Here is a 26,358-nt window from a genome sequence, read left to right on the forward strand (position 1 = left end):
GACCTCTTCTCACATCATGCAGTCTAATATAAACTGGATTTCTCTTCAACATAACGCGTGACACTTTACGGGGAGCACGAAACGTTACAAACCACGCCGAGTGGTATCAAGTACGGCTAGGGGTCTCGGGTTCGATTCCCGGGTTGGGAAAAGTATTACTGGTTTTGCAAAGTATTACTCAGTAGTAGCACGGTGTCTGGAAATGTGTCCAGTATTTGGCAATAGGCTCACCCCTATTACATGGGACTTATAACACAAATGGTGAAAAGTGTGTGTACATTGTATAGCGGCATTACGTGCCGTAATGTGAACCTCTGCCTACCCCTTCGGGGATAAAAGACGTGACGTGCACCTCTACATAGATTAACACATTGAACGGCTTAGTAGTCACCGGTGACCGACGTTAGCGGAGGATTTACCTTCAACAGTTTTCTATTGGCAGTCAAAGACTTAAAGGTATGACGTTGCTTTAAAAAGAAATTATTTTTACAGAAGACTACACCGACTCCACTGAAGACAAGGAACAACCAGCCGTGAAACCACGTCAATCCGAACCAGATACACCTTCGAAATCCAAGCCTGTCCCAGAGGAACCAAGTCCTCCTCCACCACCGCCTAAAAAGAAGGCCGGCCCTAATTCCGAAAGTCCTCCAACTCCCATCGGTCCTCCAGTTCCTATTGGCCCATCAAGTGTTCCCACTAGACGGTTCTTTACTTCCCTATTCTCAATACCAGGAGCTGTGATGGATACTTTATTAAGTGGGGAGATTGTATTGTAATCTATACTATTTAATATTATAAAGCTGAAGAGTTTGTTTGTTTGATTGTTTGTTTGTTTGTTTGTTTGAACGCGCTAATCTCCAGAACTACTGGTCCGATTTGAATAATTCTTTTTGTGTTGCATAGTGCATTTACCGAGGAAGGCTATAGGCTATAAAACATCACGCTATGACCAATAGGAGCCGAGCAGAGCGGGTGAAACCGCGCGGAAGTAGCTTGTTTTATTATAACTTTCGTGAGACATACTAAATTAATTATTATGTTATCGGCTTACTCACGTAACTGGGGCCTTTGGGGCGAGAGGGACGGAGCTATGTAGGTTGTATAGCTCCGTCCCTCTCGCACTGCTCAGTGATCGACCATTCTGATACAATTGTAATAGCAAACTAAGGCCCCTGTTTGACGAAGAACTCGACTAGTTTCAAGACATGCTAGAGGCTCATATTCATGAGCAGCATTCCGCGACAATCGCCGCGTCGTGTGTAATAACATAATAATTAATTTAGATTGTATTGTAATATGATAAGTAAAATAAATGTGTATGTGTTATATTGTAGTTTTATTTTTTACTACCCTCGTTGACCTTGTTCGAGTGATCGTAAGTGCGACTGAGCTGTGGACTACCTAGCGGGTTTACCGTGGTTCCGGCTCGAAAAGTAGGAGTAGGAACGGGTGGTTTTTAGTCAGTAAGAGTCTGACACTCTCTCTCGCCTCACCCAAGTCAGGAGAAGTCATTGGATGATTTTCCCCCTTCAAAAACAAAACCCCTTTTTTTAATTTTATCTCGATTTCTTCAATCGTTTTAACGTGAAGACAGACAACCAAACATACAAACTGTTGCATCTATTTTATACTGTTTTTTTTTTTGTTTTTGAGGGGGAAAATGCTTTTCAAGCCGGAGCCCCAGTAACCCGCTAGGTACAGTATTTTTGGCACAATTCGATAAAATATCATTTATTGAGAGTTTGTTGAGCGTGTTTGGGTCCTATGATGGATGGATGGGCAAGCGTTATCGACGCAGGGAATATTATGTGCCTCATGGGACCAAAATAATCAAATTCGACATATTTTGGAATGAGATTATTTTCTATAAGCTTCTGTCAGCGGCTTCGCCCGCGTAGCCGTGGGATAAAAAGTATCCTATCACCTAAGTCAACTCATACCCTGTCTGTATAGCAAATTTCATCAAAATCCGTTCAGTAGTTTCAGCGTGATTGACGGATAAACATCTAAATAAACAAACTTACACATTTACAATATTAGTGTGATTCCCGAAGGTGCGCATAGGACAGAGGTGTACATAATTATACAATGTACTTGTACACTCACTTTTTACCATATATGTTATGAGTCCCATAATGTAATAGGAGGTGAGTCTATTTCCATCTAAGGTAACTTCAGATCATGAAGCAAGTACAAAGAGGAGATATCGTGAAGTGTCACGCGTTATGTTAAAGGGAAATCTAGTAATAAATAATGCATCTCCTCTATGTATTTGCTTCAGTGTGCTTTTCCACCAGAGATGTGCTATGTAGCTATGCTACGAAGATGTAATAGGTGAGCTGTGAAACTATGTGACCGTTTCCACTGATACTAAGCTATGTAGCTGTACGAGGAAGAGCTGGAATATACAATGTATCGATAGTAGGGAAGTCATCTATAGCACACATCTTTCTATATAAGAAGCATAACTTACTTGACTCCGTGTCCACCAGTGCTATGGAATATGTACCAATGAATACGATTGGTGGAAGCCAAACGTATCACCTTTATGATCCAATCTGATGCCTCTTACTAAGCAACCTTTTCATCATGAAGTTTACAAAAATTATGCCAAAAATATAAATAAAAAAACCCTCTCTGGACATTGGTAAAAAAGTGGGATTGAAAAACAAACACAAATCGTAACAATTAGAGAGAGGGGGAAAAAAGTTTGTTTTTTTATAACTTTTTGATATTTATTAACGGTTGGATTCCATAATTTTTTCCTTCCCCTCCCTTGGGACACGGGGAAGTAATTAAAATTTACGAAAAAAATAACATATATATATCGACTCGCAGTATTTTAATATGGGGGCACGGTAGTGCCCCCGCCAAGTCCAGCAAAACGGCACGGCCGTACCATCCTTTTCTCGAAGGCATTCAGGCCATTTTCGACCACCTATAACTTCGTTGTGGATAAAATAAGATTATTTTTTATTAAGGTTGGGTATACCAGGGCACTTCCTCTTGAAACCAATCTCAATGTCCATGCACTTACAATCCAATAAAATCGAAATATTAATTCAATGTCAAAACTATACAACCCCAATCATAGCTGTTACAATATCTTGCAGAGTACGGAATATAAAGCAAAATTCAATACCATTTAGTTCATTCAATATCCACGGAATACAGAAGCAATGGACTTTTCCTCATTTTATTTCAATTCTTTTTATTTAAATTCACTCAACTCCTGGGGGTTGAGTGTGAACTATTTTTAGGGGTCGAGTTGACACCAATGAGCAATTTTAGGGGCCGAGAGTCCAAAAGTGGACTAAATGCTTTTTCTACAGGTCTTACTAAGACACTGCACATTAGACAGAGACCGTGCAGCAGCGCTCTCTGATAAACCTGAACCTTTTACACTGCGATCTCCAACCCGCCTGCCTGCGGAGATTATGGCAAACCCTCTTATGTAGAGGAGGCTCATAGTCCAGCAGTGGACTGTAACCCGCTGTTTGTGATAAATAAATGAGCCTATTGTCATCAAATCAACAGCCTATAAGTGGCCACTGATGACCAAAGGCCTCTTCTTACACGGAGAAGGTTTGAGCATTTATAACCAGGCTTGCTCAAAAAACCGAAAAAAAAACCAGTAATACTTTGCCCGACCCGAGAATCGAACCCGAGACCCCTAGTCCGGCAGTCGCACTTGCGACCACTCGACCAACGAGGCAGTCTTAGACTTATATTTTGTCTAACTTTAATGTTATTTTGAAAACATTAGCTAACCATTGCTAATATATTCTTAAACTATTTTTATTCAACCGAAACGTTAAAACTGAAAAGCGTAACCTATAGAAAATTAATTTAAAACATGGCGAAAATTATATAAAAATGTTATAATAATAATAATAACACCGTGACTGATTTATTTTTATATTTTTTTCCGGCATTTATAAAAAGTTTCTTTTTGAAATGTATTTAGTTTTAGGGATCCGTTTTCGAAATATCTTTAGTTTTTAATATTGTAATGAAAAAGAGTAACCTATGGAGTTTCTTGCTCGTTCTTCTCCATAGGAATCTACACTTTGGAACGAGCAAATAGAGCAACTAGAAGACTGACCGACAGACAGAATTTTTTTTTATTATAACATTTGCTTTCTAAATTGGTAGGTACAACTTATTCATTAAAAAAATATGTTAAAAAACGGTTTCAATGAGCTCTATTCTACCAATCAAGCCCTTTCGTTAGATATCCATAATGGAGGTAGTTGTGGAAACAATTACATTATATTGTATGGCCATCGAGATTAAGAGTGTGTACCAAATATCAGATCGATCTGTCGTCAGGAAGGTTTTTTTTTGAGGGGGGAAAATCATCCATTGACTTCTCCCGCCTTGGGCGAGGCGAGAGGGAGTGTCAGACTCTTACTGACTAAAAACCACCCCGTTCCTACTCCTGCTTGTCGAGCCGGAGCCCCGGTAAGCCCGCTAGGTAGTCCGCAGCTCCGGATCAGGCATTAGTCCTACTGGGCCCCATCTGTGGTGGTCTGATGACTCTTTGAGGAAGCTGAAGATTATTTATTTTCTTATTTATTTTTTTTTCATTGGCTGATGATCTAATAACAAAAATAGATTACAATAGATAGACAAGTGTGGGAGAACCATGCTTCGGCACGAATGGGCCGGCTCGACCGGAGTGATACCACGGCCGAGCAGAAAACCGACGTGAAACAACGCTTGCGTTGTGTGAGTGAGGTTACCGGAGGCCCAATTCCCCCCTTCCCAATCTTCCCCATCCCCGATTCCCGAACAACAACCCTTAAATTCCTAACTCCCAAAAAGCCGGCAACGCACTTGTAACGCCTCTGGTGTTTCAAGTGTCCATGGGCGGCGGCGATTGCTTACCATCAGATAATACGTCAGCTCGATTACCGGCGTGTTTCATAAAAAAAATTATACTGTGCAGAACCAAACTAATTCTCATTCAGTAGTAACTTAAACATATTTTTAAGAGAAAATAGTTATATTATTATATTATTTTAAGTATATACATATTAAAAATATGTTGTAAGTATCTACGTATTAGTAAGTTTGTCAGTCGTTTCGTGTAATGTTAGCAAAGCAGTCTAGTGTGTTCATAGACCACAGGTAAAATTAAAAAAAAATATAATCTTCATCAGCATCATCATAACTGCCTCGTTGGTCGAGTGGTAGCAAGTGCGACTGCCGGACAAGGGGTCTCGGAGACAAAGTATCGGGCAAAGTATTATTGCTTTTTTCGGTTTTTCGAAAATTTCGTCGGTGGCAGCAAGATATATGAGTCTGGAATTGTGTTCAGTATATGGCAATAGGCTCGTCCCCTATTACATGGGACTTATAACACAAATGGTGAAAAGTGGGTGTACATTGTATAGCGGCATTACGTGCCGTAAAGTGCACCTCTGTCTACCCCTTTGGGGATAAAAGGCGTGACGTTGTGTGTGTCATCATCATTAGCCGGGAGGAGTCATAGTCAAAGTTAAAGCATTTGTTTTATGGTATATATATCGACTGCACGGTTGGCGCGGTGGCTGGGCAACTGGCTGCCGCGCAACGTGTAGCGGGTTCGATTCCCGCACGGAGCAACACTTTGTGTGATCCATAAATTGTTGTTTCGGGTCTGGGTGTCATGTGTATGTGAACTTGTATGTTTGTAAACGCACCCACGACACAGGAGAAAATCCTAGTGTGGGGCAACGTTTTTTTTAAAAAAAAAAAAAAAAAAAAAAAAAAAAAAAAATAAGCTGGTAAACGAGCAGACGGATCATCTGATGGTAAGCAATCGACAACACCAATGGACACTCAAAACACCAGAGGTGCTACAAGTGCGTTGTAGATCTTTTGGGGGGTTAGGAATTTAAGGGTTGTTAGGAAATCGGGGATTGGGAAGGGGGTTTATTGGGCCTCCAGTAACCTCCAGCAAGCGTTGTTTCACGTCGGTTTTCTATGAGGTCGTGGTATCACTCCGGTCGGGCCGACTCTCGTGCCGAAGCATGGCTCTCTCAGTTAAACCATAAAGAGGTACTTTTCAAACGTCACTAAGTAAAGAAATAAATAGTCTGTCAGTCTGTCCATCAGTGAAGCTAGGTGCTTGTTTCAAAGTGTAACTTCGGATGGAAAAAAATGAGAAATAAACTCCATATGTGCTATGGATGGCTTCCCTACTATCGATACATCGCATACTCGAGCTGCGCATCTTCCTCGCACAGCTACATAACTTAGTATTAGTGGAAACGGTCACATAGTTTCACAGCTTAGTTATTACATCTTCGTAGCATAGCTACATAGCACATCTCTGGTGGAAAATCAGCCTTTCTATGTGGCGTTTATTTCAATCATTCTATTTGCTCACACTCCAAGACAAGTTTTCTATAAAATTTCTAGTTTTGAAGTAAAAAAAAACATGTTTATAGGAAACTGATGGTTTTATCATAATTTTTCCACCATAACGAATTGATTGGTTCCAATTTATTTGCACTTGATTTCATTTATATTATAGATTTTCTAAAATGTGGACGTTTTCAAGTGGCTAATATTAAAAAAAAACCTTCAAAATTTGAGAAAACGGAGGTAGGTTACATTTATTTACTAACTAGCTTTTGCCCGCGACTTCGTTCGCGTGGAATAGTGACTTCCGGCAAATTTTTGGTTTTAACCACATAGTTCCCATAGCTATAGGCTGATGATGATGATGATGAGTTCCCGATCTCGCGGGATCTTTTCAAAAATGAGATGTGGAAGATATTCCAGGGAACTCTTCAAAAATCAACATAATGAGCTCTGCGTTTGAATTTAATAGATGTATACTCACTTAGGGCATTGAAAAAATAGTTTAAAAACGGACTTAAACTAAAGAAATATTATAATCTTTCCGAACTTAAGATGAAAACTAACTTAAAACTAAAGAAAGCTACGAATTACGAATTTATAACAATTAAAAAAGAAATTATATTAGAACCTATCCTTTATGCTATAATAACCAAGCTTAAACTAAATAATTTAAAAGAAACGACTTAAATCTAATCTAATTAATTTATAAATTAGACTTACAATTTTATTAAAAAAAACTAACTACAGTAACTACTAATAATCGATATCAAACTAAACCTACGTTAAATAGTTTAACCAGAAAACCAGGAAAACCCAATAAATAAACTTATTAATTGACAAATACAACGAAACCAATTTAGAATATACGAAACAGCAGGACCACTACAGACAAATAATCATACGACTGATAATACACATTTTCTACAATAGTACCGAAGCGCTCGGCCGATACCCAACCAAATAATTGTAACAAAACCATAGCGCAATCTATTTCGATCCCAACGCCATCTATCGAGGATAAAGACAACTTGGATTATTTATTTATACTCCGTTCGGGCATTTTCTTTGTACTAAAAGTTTAATTATATTGATATAATTTTTTTCATACCTTTTTACTATTTGTTAACTTTTTTCGATGAATTAAAACAATAACATGAACCGAAGTCGTGTAACGATCGACATAGAATTATCTATACTCCGTTAGAGCGTTTTCTTTGTACTAAAAGTTGTTATATGTTATATTTTTCATTGCTTTTTACTATTTTGTAAAAACAAATTTCCAATGAATTAAAACAATAACATGAACTGAACAATTGTAATTACACCATTGCGCGATCAACGCCATCTATCTACGGAGTATAGGAACAGCCCGACATTGTTCAATTCCGTACTATAAGTACGAAATTGAACAATAGATGGCGCTGTATGTCCGGAATAAATTTATTTTTTATTTTATTTTATTTTATTTTATTTTTATTTTTATTTTTATTTTATTTTATTTTATTTTTATTTTTATTTTATTTTTATTTTTATTTTATTTTTATTTTTATTTTATTTTTATTTTTATTTTATTTTTATTTTTATTTTATTTTTATTTTTATTTTATTTTTATTTTTATTTTTATTTTTATTTTTATTTTTATTTTTATTTTTATTTTTATTTTATTTTTATTTTATTTTTATTTTTATTTTTATTTTTATTTTTATTTTTATTTTATTTTTATATTATTTTTATTTTATTTTATTTTTATTTTATTTTTATTTTATTTTTATTTTATTTTTATTTTATTTTTATTTTATTTTTATTTTATTTTTATTTTATTTTTATTTTATTTTTATTTTATTTTTATTTTTATTTTATTTTTATTTTATTTTTATTTTATTTTATTTTATTTTATTTTATTTTATTTTATTTTATTTTATTTTATTTTATTTTATTTTATTTTATTTTATTTTTATTTTATTTTTATTTTTATTTAATTTTTTGATTTTTGAAATAAAAATATATCTATGTCCTTTCTAAGGTTCTAAACTATATCTGTACCAAATTTCAACCAAATCCGTCAAATAGTTGCGGAGATTAATGGTATAAGCATAGAATGTTCGACGTGATTCTTTAATTTGACATAACTTTTTTATTTATGAACCGATTGACATGAAACAAACACTAAATGTAAATTTAAGCATCCCACAATATATTCGTGAAAACCGCATCCAACTCGGATCAGCCGTTTCTGAGATTAGCGCGCACAGACGAACAGACAAACAGACAAACAGACAAACAGACAAACAGACAAACAGACAAACAGACAAACAGACAAACAGACAAAAAAAAAGTTAATTACATTTTTGGGTTCGACATCGACATAACAATAACCCCTGCTATTTTTTTTATTTTTATTTTCAATGTACAGACAGCACTTTTCTACGATTTTATTATATGTATAGACTAGCGACCCGCCCCAGCTTCGCATGGGTGCAATGGTGACATATTACGCATGTATTATACATATAAACATTCCTCTTGAATCACTCTATCTATTAAAAAAAACCGCATCAAAATCCGTTGCGTAGTTTCAAAGATTTAAGCGTACAAAGGGACATAGGGACAGAAAAAGCGACTGTTTTATACTATGTAGTGAAGAATCATAGTTTACTCGCGAACTTTAATGGAGAAAAGCTCTACTAGTTTCGAGTCACAGACGGACTCTTCATCATGAGCAGCGTGCGCAGACGCGGCAACGTCGCGCAGGCAACTTCTTTCCATTAATGTACGTGAGTAAACCGTGATTTTTAAGTTAATTTAGTATGTCTCACGATAGTTATTATAAAAATATAGGATTTAGTTATATTTATTTATTTATAAATACTAATCATCAACAACGTCAACAGCGGGAGACAGTCCACTGCTGGACTACGAGCCTCCTCTACATAAGAGGGTTTGCCGTAATCTCCGCAGGCAGGCGGGTTGGAGATCGCAGTGTAATAAGATTTAAAACTTAATCCGATCAAAACACATCCAAAGTCAAAGTCAAATCATATATTGATAAATAAGTCACGTTTTTTTTTAAATTAAACAAAAGATATTTAAAGACTGACATTTGTCTGTCTGTCGGTCAGTCCTCTAGTTGGTCTATTTGCTCGTTCCAAAGTGTAGATTCCTATGGAGAAGAACGAGCAAGAAACTCCATAGGTTACACTTTTTCAATCAGGTTCACAATACAATTCTTGGTTACATTGTTTGGAATCAAAGCTGCACTTTCATGCTTGGCAGGCAAGCGCTTTAACATCCAATCTACGATAGTTTTTTTACGCAAATCAGAAAATATAGTCAGCTTAAAACATTAGTATTGTTGAAATATAATCATCAACAACCATTTAATCTATTTTGCATAGTTCACACTTTTAACGCAGTAGCTTGCTTCATCGGTAGCTGCCTGACGTATGTATTGCAATGTTATCTAATATAGGTATAAAATATCCATGGCACAATGTTAGTTTTTTTTACATTTAATGGGTCGAAGTTTGGCCGCTATCTCGCCTGATGGTAAGTGATGATGCGGCCTACGATGGAGCACGTCTGTCCATAAGCAACCTATTCACTCGGGCCTTGAAGACACCCAAGTTATACCCATCAGGAAACACAGACTCCGGCAAGGAGTTCCACTCCCTAGTTAGCACAAGGAAGCTTGAAGCGAAGCGCTTCGTGCGAGTGGATGGGATATTTACCATGAAGCGGTGACGCCTTGCCGATTGTCTTGTGGTTCGATGATGGAAAGGACTAGGAGGAATCAAGTTGTGCAATTCCCCCGCACACTATCCGAAATGTATCCGGTAAAACGAATCCGACTGCACGGTTGGTGCCGTGGCTGGGCAACTGGCTGCCGCGCAACGGGTAGCGGGTTCGATTCCCGCACGGAGCAACTCTTTATGTGATCCACAAATTGTTGTTTCGGGTCTGGGTGTCATGTGCACCCACGACACAGGAGAAAATCCTAGTGTGGGGCAAAGTTTTTTCTAAAAAAAAAAAAAACGGAAAGGCTTGCAACCTTGCGCCTGTGTTCAAGGCTTTTACCGTTACTAGTTACCGTGCTCCTCCGAAACGGCTTTGCCAATTTTTAAAAAAACCGCATCAAGATCCGTTGCGTAGTTTTAAAGATTTAAGCGTACGAAGGGACATAGGGACAGAGAAAGCGACTTTATTTTATACTATGTAGTGAGTTGGTATTTTTGTTTCAGGTAAGATACACGCTAGATCAATGCTGCGCACGAAATGATAACGTCCACTGTGAGCTTAGCTTCTATTTTATTATGTAAGTAAATATATATAAGTATATACCTATATAACATACAAATATGTAAGGTGTTCTAAAAGTATCTGCCACGTCTTTAATGGGAGGTAGTGTTGTGTTTGAACATTACAATAGTGAATGGCGAGGTAGCGGCCAAACGTCGGCCCATTTAACATAAAAAAGAATGTAAATTATTGATTATGAGTACTTTTTTATACAGAGTATCTACGTATGGGTTTGTTATGAAAGATTATTGCTATCTCTTTCACTGTCTCTGTCGCATCGTGTGTATTTGTGAACCACTTTATGCAGAGTAGAGTCAATGTTTATTTAACTTCTTTATGTTCTCAAATTGAGTTAACTGGTCCGCGGTACGAAATGTCTTCACTATTGTAATGTTCAAACAACACTACCTCCCATTAAAGCCGCGGCAGATACTTTTAGTTCGCATATGCGCGGATAAAAAGTAGCCTATGTGTTCCAAATTTCATCACGGTCCCTTCAGTTGTTTTGACGTAAGTAATTGAGTAGCAAACACACAAACAAATACACAAACTTTCGCATTTATAATATTAGTAAGATACTAACATAATTTTAAGTGTGAGACACCCATGCTCGGCTCGACCGGAGTGATACCACGGCCTCACAGAAAACCGACGTGAAACAACACAGCGTTGTGTGGGTGAGGTTACCGGAGACGATGATAATAATTAATACTCTTGGAAAGCAGAAGCCAACCATTAGTATGCAACTAAGATAATATACCTATTTTATTATTTAAAATCGTTATTAAAATGAAGACTAACAGTCCGTATCATAATATTATAATAGTAATTACAATAATTTAATATGTTTTAATTGATATGAAAAGATAAAATAAACATTTATTTTTAGATTTTTTATGGTGTAGGCCAGTGGTTCTCAACCACTAGTGGTCCGCAGAAAACATAAAATGGTCTGCGAAAAAAAGATACAAGACTAATACCTATATTTTAATAATAACTATTGTGAGACATACTAAATTAACTAAAAATCACGGTTTACACGTACATTAATGGAGAAAAGCTCTACTAGTTTCGAGTCACAGACGGACTCTCCATCATGAGCAACGTACCTAGAAGTGACGTCACGCGATATTTAAAATCGATATATCTTCGAAAGTATTTGTATCCGTAAGAAAATAAAAAATACGTGTCTAATGTTTTAAAATAATCTACAAGACAGACATTGAAATAAAAATTAGTCATCTACCCTTATTATAGAAGTGGTCCTTGACCAGAAAAAGATTGGTATAGGTAAACGAACTGACGGATCACCTGATGGTAAGCACCAGAACACCGGACACCCGAAACGTTAGAGGATTTACAAGTGCGTTACCCCACATAGGCATAAAGTGATAAGAATTTGAGAATTATGGAAATTAGGGACGGGATAAATCTACGATTTTTATATCACCACCCTACTCTTCCCGCGGGTGTCATATACCGCGACTAAGACACTACACATTAGTCATAGACCGTGCAGCAGCGCTCTCTGATAAACCTGAACCTTTTACACTGCGATCTCCAACCCGCCTGCCTGCGGAGATTATGGCAAACCGTCTTATGTAGAGGAGGCTCATAGTCCAGCAGTGGACTGTCACCCGCTGTTGATGGTGATGTTCAATATTTGATACTCAAAACACGTATTTATGGTTGCTAACTTCAGAAAAAGTAAAAAAAAGTTTGTCTTTCGCAAAATTTTACATTTTTAAGTCGAATTCCAATGAATGTGAGTCGAATTGATAATTTTGACTTTTCTTACTTCACTGGTCAAAGATATTTTGCACGACCCGAGAATCGAACGCAAGACCCCTTAGCAATAGTAACACTTCAATCAAATGAGCTAATTGTTTTTTAAGGTGACAAAATCGTCCAATAACTTCTCCCACCTTGGGCGAGGTGAGAGGGAGTGTCAGACTTTTACTGACTAAAAACCGCCCCGTTCCTACTCCTGCTTTTCGAGCCGGAGCCTCTGTAAACCCGCTAGGTAGTCCGCAACTCCGAAACGAGCTCTTTAAGACACAAAATTAATATTTCTAATTAAATTTATTTAAAACAAATGTTTAAAAAGAAATCAAGGAATTTGTAAAACACCTGAGAACTGTTTATAATGAGAGTAATTAATTTCATTCATTTATAAATACTAGATAGGTACCCTTTTTTATGGTATAAGCCGGTAAACGAGCAGACGGATCACCTGATGGTAAGCAATCGCCGCCGCGCATGGACATTTGAAACACCAGAGGCGTTACAAGTGCTTTGCCGGCCTTTTGGGGTTAGGAATTTAAGGGTTGTTGGGAAATCGGGGATCGGGAAGATTGGGGAAGGGGGTAATTGGGCCTCCGGTAACCTCACTCACACAACACAAGCGTTGTTTCACGTTGGTTTTAATTTTAATGTATCTAGTTTTTAATATTAAGTAATATCTTCTTTTTTAAACATTGCCCCACTCTAGGATTTCCTCCTGTGTCGTGTGTGCGTTTACAAACATACAAGTTCACATGCACATGACACCCAGACCCGGAACAACAATTTGTGGATTACACAATGAGTTGCTCGGTGCGGGAATCGAACCCGCTACACGTTGCGCGGCAGCCGGTTACCCAGCCACCGCGCTAACCGTGCACTCCTTTTTTATATAAAAAATGCGAAAGTTTGTGAATTTGTGCATATTTTATTTACATAATCACGACAAAACAGTGGTAGGGATCGTGATGTTTGGAACAGGGGTAGATTATGGTCTGCACTAACCCATAGTCTAATTTTTATCGCACAGGAACGCGGACGAAGCCGCTGGTCGAAGCTATATCTTTATCTTTAATAGTAATGAATGTTTAAATTATGTGTTACAGGTATAATAGCGGTATCAAGCTCATCCCCGACATCTCACCATGGGGCAGTACCATCACACCAGAAATACTTTGATAGTCCCATCAATATACAGGTATGTATAAATTAATTATTTCTGTATTGTATCTGGAAATTATCGTAATCCTCCATCAAAATTTTTAATTCTACAATTTAAAATCTCCAATCTCGAATCTCCAATCTCCTATCTCCAATATCCAGTATCCAGTATCCAGTATCCAATCTGCAATACCCAATACCAAATATCCAATTTCCAAATATCCAAAATCTAATTTCCTATTTCCAATTACCTACCTCCAATAACTTATATCTAATATCAAATTTCTAATCTCTAATCTCTAATCGCCAAACCCCAATCTCCGTTAGACAATACTCAAACCCTTTATGTCTGAAAGTTCAACATCTCCATAGCACATCTTCTTCGCACAGTTACAAAGCTTAGTTATTACATCTTCGTTGTAAATGACGGAAAAGCACACTTAAACCTTCTGATTTTATATAACATTATTTTGTAGGCCGCAAACCAGAACAAAAATGGAGAAATTGCCTGTATATCACCCGACACTAACATATATGAAATATATCACAAAGCAGAGAAAGAAGCTAAAGGCATCGACATGAAATGTCATTTCTATTTACACAACAAAGATAAATCTGAATACATCGGCACACTAGATATTAACAAGGCACTATTTGACAAACTACTCACGAAATATAAGCATTGGCTGCTCACTAAACTAGATTCAAGCAATAATTTAGTTCAAAATCAAAGAGATAAGGTTGAAAATCGTTTGAGTGAAGCTGTAGGAGATGGTGATATAAGCAATAATGTAGTTAAAGATGAAAGGGTTAAGATTGATAATCGTTTGAGTGATAATGAAGCAGTAGGTGGTAAAAATAATGGCCATCATAACACACATCATCATAAACCACATCACAGTAAAGATAGTCATCATATAAAAGATATTAATGATAAAAGAACTAAAAACAGACACTATATAGAATTAGATCCAAAATACAATGAGACACATAAATATTTTGAAGTATTTCTACCAAAAAATAAACACAAAGATGATCCTCGTACAATATATATAAATGTTGATGAAGAAAACAAAGAATTTTCGCTTTTTGACAACGAAAAACATAGAGAAATGAACTATAAGCCAATCAAGATTGGTTTGAGAGAACTATCTGCGATCGCTGACGTAATTTTCAGTAAAGCTGAAGCTGGGAAAACCGTTTTTACAGTAAATGATGAAAATAGTGAAGATTCAGAAAAATATGAAATTAAAAATGTCGATTATGAGAGCGTTGACGAAGAAAAAGACGGGTTAGATGATAATTCAGTTGATTTAGACTCTGTAGTTAATGATACTGATATATCTAATCATGAAAGTGATACTATAGATAATAATTACACGGTACTTAACGAAACTGACTTTGATGAACATGAAACTATTGATTACGATAACACAACTGACTATTTAGATTTAAATAACACTGAAACTAATACATTTGATGACTCAATACAAACAGAGACAGCAAATAATGATACTGAACCTTATATCGATGAAAATACAGTTGAAAATAATATAACTGAACAATTGTCTGATATTAATGAAGATTTAGACAAAGAAACTCTTACACAACTTGAAGACAATCAAAATATTGATAAAGTCACTATAACGGATGATAACAATAACATTTCTCAAGTAGAAGTACATGAAATATCTTCTGAAGAGGCAGAACAACAAGGAAATAGAGAAAAAGAAGAGAACAGAAGATCTGAACAAGAAGGAAAAGGTTTACGAGCTCAAGAATATTATGCAGCAGTTCCAGATTGTAATGCAAGGTTTGATAATATTTGTAATAATAGACCAGTGCCACTAAATCCAAATAAAATGTCTAATGTAAAGCCAAATTTAGACATATCACAAGCTTTGCCAAATGCTTTAGAAGTTTGTAAAAATATCCAAACGAATTCAAATTTTGATTCTTGTATGAGACCAAATGCAGTATCTTTACCTATTTCTAATACTAATCCATGCAATTCAGTTGATTCTTCTTTAAAAGAATTGTTATTATCACAGGTATCTTTACCTATTTCCAATTCTAAACCATGCAATGCAATTGATTCTTCTTCAGAAGAATTGATCTTACCAAATAACGCTCCACAATTAATACCCCAACAAAATTTATGTGCCATACCAAACGAGCCTTGTGCAACTACATTATCAAATACTATTTGCATGCCGACCACTACATTATCAAATACTATTTGTAAACCATTTCAAAGTGATAGAAATATCAAAAATGTACCTTCAAATGTTTTAAACTATAATTCTGTTTTTCCACCAGCTGTTTTGAACCAACAATTTCAGATGCCGCTTAAGAATAATGCTAATTTTATAGATAATTCTGCTACAGTTTTCAATTCATTGCCCAATTTGAATAAGTATAGAAATTATAGTCCTCTTGTTCAAAATCCATTTCAACAATCATCATCTTGTGTATTTCCAAAAGATCTTTTAACTAAACTTAATAAAAACACTCCTCCAAATTCAGTTTCATATCCATATAGCACCAGACAAATATCACCTCTAAATTATCCTAGCACAAAGCCCAATTTCCCACCAAACTCATTATGGTATCCTCAATATAAACCATGTCTACCTTTCAGTTATAAAGATCAAAATCAAAAACCAAACATTTGTTCAAATCTACCCTTAAACAATCTTTGTATACCAAACAAAATTATAGAACCTGCAAAGAAATATAGTCCTTATAACATTCATTTATCTCCAAACGACGATATGACTATAGATCCTACGAAATTTGGGTATATAACTGCTATGCCTTTTACTAAACCAATTACTTCTGCCAATTCTTGGGTACCGACTTTCAAATCATCAGTTAGTACGAACAAAGCACTCGATTCTTCAGAATATAATCGTCTAGATACTACTTCAACAAGCCCTCATCCTTCATTTGAAGATGAGAGTCGAAATTTCGTCCATGAATCTTCTATTTCAAACTCAAATTTGGATTCTTCTCTCACAGGTCCACCTTTAGACTTAAATCCTTCAACACTACTACCTAATTCAAATAATTTAAATAATGCAAATGTCTTATCAAATGAAACTCTAGAAGCTCTTATAAAGCTTCTAACTCAGTCTGGCTATTTAGTCACCGGTACAGGTTCAAAAGCATTAAACTTAGCAACAGGCTTAGCCGAAAACAAATTAACATCACCACATTCAGCGACTTTAGACTCTACTCTCATAGGTTTAGGATTGAATTTAAATCAAGCACCAGTTGATTTAACATCAGGTCTAATATCACCATCAACTTTAGACTCTACTCTCATTGGTTCTAAGTTGAATTTCAATCAACCACCAGTTGAGTCAACATTAGGTGCTTTAGGGTCTTCAAATGTTGTTTCATTACCTCTAGATTCCACTCTTTTAGGTCCAAGGTTAGATTTGTTAAGACCTTTAGATTCATCTCTAACAGGTCCAAATTTAGATTTAAATAAATTACCAAGTAATATAATATCAGGTGTGGTTAAGTCAAATGTATTACCGACTACGGTAAATGAAATTAATACTTTAGCTAACCTTGATTTGCATAGATTGAAGTCTTTAGATTCTTCTTTAGTAGGTCCAGGTTTAAGCTTAGATAAAACAGCTAAAGCAACATCTATAGACTCAATACCTATAAGTCCAAATTCTGGCTTAAATGTACTGTCGAGCTCGTATGCAAGTTCAATTATATCACCATCAGATTTGAACAGAAACACGGATTCCATAGCATTACCGACTTTAGATTCTACGTTATTAGGTTCAAAATTACAGTTACCAAGTCTAACACTAGATAGTTCTTTAATAGGACCTAGTTTAGAAACACTATCTTCAACACCGATGTTTGAAAATCGCGCTCCAAATATGAATGAAATTAATGATACAGCTAAAGAAAATGTACCAGAATTATTAAAAGGTACACTAGAAACAAAATTAGGAGAAGATTTAGTAGAAAAACCTGTTGATAAGGATGTATCTAACATTATAAATGTAGATATACTTAATAGTGTTGAAACAAATGTAAATTCTCTTAGTATAGATACTGATAATGAGTTCAATTCAAATAATAAAGAAATAATACTAGAACCAAATGTAGATTTGGTAAATGAATTCCCAACAGGAGATGAACTAAATACAATAAATGTAGATTTAACAAACAATACTGAATCTCAAATAGAAAACCCAATCACAATTGTAAATACTGATGAAGGTAAACTACCAATAAACAATCTTAATTACACAAATACAGTTGTCAATGAAGCAGACATATTACAAACAGAATTAGACTTAAACACTACAGTTGAAGGTGTAGAATCGCATGGCAATTTTGAGATTGTAGAACCAACGGATGAAATAAGCAAGTTAGACTCTGGTTCAAATGAAGAACTTAAAACATTGAATAATATAGAAGAAGTAACTGGAATATCCAACATAGAAGTAAATATAGATGAACCCGTTCTTGATTCTAATAGTTTAGAAGATAACATGAAATTAGAACCAGTAGAGCACGTAAAATTAATAGATATATCAAATACAACTAAACATGAAGAAAATCCCGAAGATACTGTAGTTATGTCGACTACAAATATTAAAGATGATGATTTACTGACACACACAGATGAAAGTAATGTTTCTAATCATAATTTTGAAAGTCCAGTTGAAGAAATAAATGTTACAGAAAAATTACTAAAAGCAAATGCTATAAACGAAGTTATAAATATCAATTCTGATACTGAAGCTACTAATCCCACAACAGACGAACAATTAGTCCAAATAAATAATTCAGAAGTAATTTATAATGAACTAGATGATACTAAAAATGTTTTAACACAAGAATCAAGAATCGCAATCCCAAATGACAAAGCAACTGTACTAGATAACTCACTCATTGGTCCTAGTCTAGATGTATCAAAGGAAACTAAACTTAATCTTATAGGAGGTAAGGTCGATAGTTCTTTGATAGGTCCTGGTATATATCCAAAATTTGTTAGTACAGAAAATGTCCCTAACATAAGTGGTGATAATATTTTAGACACATCTCTGATAGGTGCTAGTCTATTTAAAGGTAATACTATAGATATGAAACCTAGATTAAATTCTGATACATATCTATACAGTTCTTTAGTAGGTCCTGGTTTAAATCTAGACGCAAATAATTATTTAGCTAATGACAGAGAAGGAGATAGAGTAAATCTACCAGCAGACAGAAATAAAGCCAACAATTTAATAGAAGATAGATTTGCAGATCATTCTTTAGTAGGTCATACTCTTCCAGTAAAAGAATATACGCCTACTGTAGTAGATAATCCTTTAGAATACTTTGATGATGCAAACAAACTAAAAACTGCATTATTATCTATATTAAATTCTGCAAATACTATAGATTATTCTCTAACAGACTCAGATTTGATAAGTGTTTCCAAAAATGCAAAAGACAGTCTTAATATACAAGAAAGTCCTGAATTCGTTTCATCTAGATTTACACCTACAGATTCATTTTACAATACCAATACTGGTTTTGACTCATCAATTAAAAATGCACCTTCACCTACTGGTATAGGGTCACCTTTTGTTTGCACAGCGTCATCAACGCCACCTTTATTGCCATCTACACCTATAACACCATCTTTGTATCCTCCAAGTATACCGTATTGTAATGTATTATCCCCTTCATATCCCAAGCCTTTATATTTAAATTTCTTACCGCACACAAGAAATGAGTATCCTCCCCTCTATTTACCAGCTCCTAAACCTTATAAACCTTCAATATTACCTAATCAAAATTCATCTTTACCACCATCTATGTATTCTTACCCTGTACTAACTGGTAATGCATTACCTAGTACTTCAGAATCTAGGTATTTTATACCTATACCTGCAATTCCTAATTCTAGACCAATTTCAATATCTACAACTGCGCAAAACATCCCAAATTCGTTCTTACCGAAATCATTACCTTTATATTCCAACCCTATATTAACTGGTAATGCATTACCTAGCGCTCTAGAATCTAAGTCTTTTATATCTCTACCTGGAATTCCTAATTCTAGACCAGTTTCAATACCTATAACTCCAACACCATCATCATCATTGGTTAAACCATATCAAACTTTAACATTACAATCCCAACCATTATTAAAAGGTAATGCGTTTGCTGTTTCAAAGCCTTATTCAAATTCTTTATCGCCCTTTAATTCTGTAGCACCTAATTTACCAGATGTATTTATAAATAGTCTTCCTACGAAATCTTCTTCAGCGTATCTTCCAAACCCGTTTATAAGTAATAGTTTGCCATCAAATGTAGCTCCTAAATTACCAGATGTATTTATAAACGCTCCTCCTACGAAATCTTCTTCAGCATATGTTACCAATCCGTTTATTTCAAATAGTAATGGTTTATCATCAGTACCGAATATATGTCCAATATTATCTAACTCTATATCTTCATTAGCACCATCTACAGCAACTTTTAACTCTGTATCTCCATTAAATTTACAAACGTTAACTTCAAATAATTTATTAAATAACTCTCCATCTTTGCTAAAAGAGCAACCGTTGCAACTTCTACCACAAAGCCTTTCTTTGAATCCAAGTATACAATCTATAAAATTACCTCTTTCACCAAACACACCATGTTTATCAAAATTATCAAATACTGATTATCAAAAACCTCTCTATACTACTATTATTAATTCTTTGCCAATAGCTAATAGTATAAAATTACCAAAAGCATTAAACACACAGCTACCTTTACCTTTACCTACAGCTCCCATATCTTTTAACACACAAATGGACTCGCCTGTAAACAAATGGGCGATACCATCATCTATTACTCCTGCTACCCCTTTTTCATCAACACCAATAGCAATGACACCAGATTTTTCCAAAATATTATCACAAATTCCAGAATATAAGCCATATTTCCAGATTCCGTCCGTTCCAATGAATATTCCATTATCAGATTGGAAATGTTTCACTCCAAATGAATATATACCTACACTATTAACACCTAAAGTTTCAATGCCATATTTGAAGCCAGAATCTCAAATAATTGATAATGAAAAAGAAACTCTACTGTTCAACGAAATAATGTCTCTTTTAGAACAACCTAAATCTGAACTGTTAAAAGATGCACGTATTACTAGTACTTTAGCTCCTAACGCAGCTACACCATCATCTACATCTATTTCAAACTCTATCCCAATTCCAATAGAGTTTAAAATGCAATCAGGTCCACCTTTAACTAGTATGAACCAAATTAAACCTTCAAGTATGAATCCGATAACTTATAATCAAAATCTACAAATGCCATCGTATTTTGAAGCTAAAGGAATAGTAGATATAAAACATAGAATGCCAAATCTTCAAATGAAAGAAACTGAGAGTAATCTTATAGTAGACAAAGAAACTATAAATGAGATAGAAAGTCTTTTAGAAAGAGACAAACAATCACGCTCTGTACCTCAGTTTGATGCAAATCTTATACCTGAACTGAAAGAACCAATGTATGGTGTAACACACGGCGATTTTGAACCATGTGTTAGTGAAGATAGAAATCCTATTTCAATGGCAAGCCCAGTGGCTTCAGCTAATATCCCGGGAGGTAATATCCTAAATCCTCCTAATCAAATGTATAATTTAGCTCCACTCGATTTTAAACCATATACTACTGATAATAATGCTCCAATTTCAATGTCAAGCTCAGCGCCTTATGCTAGACCAATTATAGGAGTTAATAATTTGAATTTGCCTAATCCAATATACCGTTTAACTTCAAGCAAATATGAGCCTTATACTCTCTACGATAAAACTCAAAGTCCTATTTCAAGCCCAGTATCTTTTGCTAGAACAAATATAGTAAATACTAATTTCCCCAATGTTGTTACTCAAAATACACCCATAACATCAGCACCTCATTCAAGCGAATATAGTCCTTATACACCAGTGATAGAGACTAGACTCGCTTCTTTCACTCCATCATCAGAATCTAAACCAGTTCCTTTGTCAGATATATCTTCATTTACTAATGAATATTCTTCTTTACCTTATAACTTAGAAAACTTAGATACACAATCTTTAATATTACCAAATTCTCAATTGACTCCATTAAATCTAATCAAGATTGAGAATAAACCTATTAACGAAGATACACTACCAAAAACAGACAATTTTAACTGGTCAGAAATAGATTTGAAGGATTTTGAACCTTATGAAGAGGATATAGAGACTAATATGGCAAAAACAGATGTTGATAAGGCTGAAGATGAATATGATTTAAAGGATTTTGAACCTTATGAAAAGGACATAGAAACTAATGTAGCTAAAACAGACGTTTATAACGCTGATGACAATAGATTAGTGTACAGTAATGATTTGTTTGACAAAAATCACGAAGAACCATTTATTTCAGAGACACAAGAACTTAATTACATACAGGAGGAAAAGGATTTGCTGCCTTATGCCTCTCCTAATAAAGATGCTTTTGTAAAAGCTGTCTCTCCATCTTTAAGAGCAAATCTTCCACAAAATACATTTAACACTTTACCTATTGAAACTGTAATACCTCGTCTTAATTATGCTACACCAATTTCAACCTTAACTTCACCGTCATTAAAGCCATTATCGCTTACACCTTACAAATCAATAATAGACAGAGTCAATCCATCACTACCTATTTGTGAAACTGTAACATCTCCCTTATCATCATTTTCACCATCATCACTTTATTACAATCCTATTATATCATCAAATTCAATGAAACCAATACAAAATACACCCATTTCTGCTTACCCAAGTGTTCCTACATCTTCATTTTCACCACCAAACATAGCTTCATTGCCTACTGGATCATTCCAATCATCTCTTTTAACTCCTTTGTCTAAAACATTTTCAAATTCTCCAGTAGCTTTAACTAATTCGTTACCAAACAGTCTTCAATACTTAACATCTACAAAACCATGTCTACCTTTACCCGTATCTGTGACTTCTATTCCATCATCAGCGTTTAAACCCTATTGCCCAGTAAATAAAGTCTCATTTCCTTCGCCAAGTGTAACTCCATCATCAGTTCCAAATATCTTAGACGTAACACCATTAATATCTTTATCACAAATAAAACAACAACCATGCCTTCCATATGAATCTAAACCTTATTTCCCAGTAAATAAAGTCTCATATCCTTTGGCTAGTGTTTCTCCGTGTACTGTTTTACCATTTGAATCTAAACCTTATTTCCCAGTAAATAAAGTCTCATATCCTTCGCTTTGTGGAACTCCATGTACTGTTATATCAGTACCGTGTGATAATACTCTTGTATCTTTTCCTATGGTTTATAATAGTCCAAAATTGACTCCTTGTACTACACCTGTAACAACTGTTCCTGCTTTGTCAGCTCTTAAAATCTCACCTACACCTATATCAAGTCCTATTCCAATTTGTATACCAGATCACTCTACATTCACACCGTGTTATCCAACTAAATATTTACCTATACCATCTTTCACTACAAATGTAACACCATTGGAACATAAACCTTCTGTACCATCATTTAAGTATTATTTTATATCACAGATGCCTTCAAAACCTGTTCACAGTTCCATGACACCATCATCGTCTCCTCTTATATCAACAATGGATCTACCATCTAATCCCTATTTACCATTTTCAAAATCAACACCGATATGTGAAAATATTCCATCATTACTACCATGTATTAGTTCAACACCATATATTAAACCAACTGTAACCAATTATGTTCCAAATCCATACAAAATAAGTCCAAAAGAATATCAGCCTTATGCTACTGGATATACAGTTAAAAATCCTCTATCAGGTATAAAAAATCCTTTCATCTCTTCTTCTGTTTCTCCAATAGAAATATCGCCTCTATTACCACTGCCAAATGGTTTAAATTCCTTTAAACTAAAAGAAAATCAGCCTTATGCTACTGGATATACAGTTAAAAATCCAATGTCAGGTATAAAAAATCCTTTCATCTCTTCTTCTGTTTCTCCTATAGAAATATCGCCTCTATTACCACTATCAAAAGGTTTAAATTCCTTTAAACCAAATCCTCCAACATATACTTCTACAGTCCAATCTCTATCTTTAGTATCACCACACCCATCTTTATATACTTCCAAATTACCATATACAACTGAAATACCGGTTCAAAATACACCAACTTTAGAACCAACGAAAAATAATATCGCTCAAAACCTTCAATTTTTATCAAACATACCATGTTTAAGACCATTATTACCTAAAACTGAATCTTCTATTTCATCTCCGTGTATAAACGTAATACCTTCAAAACTATTAAGTTTAGGTTCAGAAAATATTCAACCTATTGAAGTCCCATCATTACTTTTTACGCCGCCACCGTTATCGTCATATAATCTAGTAAAAGCACCATCTATAGAGCCATGTCTATCAACTTGTATACCAATTAATATACCATTAAATCCAATGGCCAACGTTCCAATAAATTCACCAGTATCTACTATAGTACCTAAAGCATATATGCCAATATTTGAACCAACTGTTCCATTAAATCATGTACCTTGTACATATGTTAATGTATCACCAATAAATGTATCACCAACTTCTAACCTAGTACCAATATCCGCTCTCACTTCTAAAGTATGTGCACCAACATTTGAACCAATTACTTCAACAAATCAATATCTGCCATATACTATACCAATAAACTTACCAGCGTATTCAGCAACCAAACCTTTGGGTAATACTCCAATATATAATGCACCAACATCTTCCTCTTTACCAATATCCAGTTCAGTTTCTAAACCATATACACCAATATTTGAACCAGTTATTTCACCAAATCAGTATACTTCACCTTGTATACCTATTAATTTACCACAATATTCACCAACAAATATTTTAGCTAATACTCCAACAGATATCAAGCCAATCTCATCAAAACCAATACCAGTATCTACTTTAGCTTCTACATTATACACATCAAGATTTGAACCTACTATTCCACCAAATCAGCTACCTTGTACATCTATTAATATACCATCAACCAATACTTTAGCTAATAAACCAATAAATATTTCACCAGCTTCTAAGCTAGGATCAGTATCTACTACACCTCCTAAATTATACACTCCAAAATTTGAACCTACTTTTCCCTTAAATCAGTATCTGTCACCTTGTATACCTATTAATATACCAGCAAATTCTCCAGCAAATCCTTTAGCCAATTCTCCAATAAATATTTCACCAACATTGCCGATATCCACTACAGCTCCTAAACCATCTATACCAACATTTGAACCAACTGTTCCACCAAACCAATATGTCCCAACAAACATACCAGTGTATACACAATCCACTCCTTTAGCCAATGCTCCAATAAATGTTTTATCAACATCTTACCCAGTTCCTAAACCTTCCACGCCACCATTTAGACCAACTACTTCACCAAATCTGTATCACTCACCTTGTTCATCTATGAATATACCAGCGTTTTCTCCAACCACTCCTTTAGCCAATCGTCCAATAAATATTTCACCAGGTTTAAACCCAGTACCGATGTCTACTACAGCTCCTAAGCCATGTTCACCAATATTTGAACCAACTATTCCACCAAATTACCTACCTTGTACACCTTTTAATATACCAGCGTATTCACAAACCAAAACTTTAGTTAATCGTCCAATAAATATTTTACCATCATCTAACCTAGTACCAGTATCCAATACAGTTCCTAAATCATTTGAACCAACACTTCCACCAAAGCAATATCAACCACCTTGTTTACCTATTAATTTACCAGCGTATACACCAACTAATCCTCTAGCCAATCGTCCAACAATTAATTCACCAACATCTTACCCAGTACCAATGTCTAAAACACCATATACACCAACATTGGAACCAAATATTTCACCTATTCAATACGCACCACCTTGCATACCAATAAACATTCCAACATATTCACCAACCTTACCAGTATCTCCTACAGATTCTAAACTTTACACACCAACATTGGAACCAATCATACAACCGTTTTCAGCAACACAGACATTACCCTCAGTCATTTCTCCTCTTAATACAAAGCCAACATTTACACATCCACATATATTAGAATCTCCAACTATTTCTTTAACTCCAAATATATGTTCCGATTCTACAAAACCTCCTACTGTGTCAACACAGTCACCTTCACCATTTATATCTTTATTATCTAATTTAAGGTCTTCATTAGCTGATAAACCTTTAATATGCTCTCAGTCAGCACAAATGCCACCATGCAAAACTAAACCACCATCTCCTTTATGTATACCATCTTTAAAATCACCATGTGTGCAAGAAACTGTTTCACCATCCCCTATTCTATTCCAACCTTTAAGTCCCGTTCCGTCTGGTGCTAAATCACCAATAATATCTCCAAAAACCATAGTACCATCTCCATGTATACCATCTTTAAAATCACCATGTATGCACGAAACTGTCACACCATTCCCCACTATATACCAACCTTTAAGTCCCGTTTCTTCTAGTGCTAAATCACCAATGTCATCTCCAGGTTCATACCAGGTATTATCCCCTAGTTTATCTAGTCCTAAATCACCAGTAACACCTATAAATCTTCCACAACCACAGTCTTATATTCCTCTATCCGATTTTCCTTTAAACACAGCATACAATTTACCAATTCCAAAATCTGTCAAAAACCCACTATTTTTCTTAA

The 26,358-nt window shown here is 35.1% G+C and overlaps 2 protein-coding genes and 1 long non-coding RNA gene across 4 annotated transcripts in view; 1 reads left to right on the plus strand and 2 right to left on the minus strand.

The window, feature by feature from the left end:
• Positions 1–26,358, minus strand: part of LOC126911813 (igLON family member 5-like) — a 137,101-nt gene that overhangs the window by 99,979 nt on the left and 10,764 nt on the right. The gene's annotated exons all lie outside the window — the stretch shown is intronic.
• Positions 219–26,358, minus strand: part of LOC118280961 (ran GTPase-activating protein 1-like) — a 75,935-nt gene continuing 49,795 nt past the window's right edge. The window contains exon 13 of one of the 2 annotated variants that reach the window (XR_007706309.1): positions 219–312. The gene's annotated coding sequence lies outside the window, so the exon portion shown is untranslated. Of the gene's footprint in view, positions 313–5,349; positions 5,428–26,358 lie in introns of those variants that run through there. The other variant, XR_007706308.1, reaches the window with a different exon arrangement.
• On the plus strand, positions 5,073–13,648 carry LOC126911862 (uncharacterized). Its single transcript, XR_007706344.1, has 3 exons — positions 5,073–5,136; positions 10,596–10,669; positions 13,542–13,648. It is a non-coding gene; the product is annotated as an uncharacterized LOC126911862 (long non-coding RNA).

Source organism: Spodoptera frugiperda, chromosome 19 (assembly GCF_023101765.2).
Source record: "Spodoptera frugiperda isolate SF20-4 chromosome 19, AGI-APGP_CSIRO_Sfru_2.0, whole genome shotgun sequence".
In the NCBI taxonomy this organism is placed as follows: Eukaryota; Metazoa; Arthropoda; class Insecta; order Lepidoptera; family Noctuidae; genus Spodoptera; species Spodoptera frugiperda.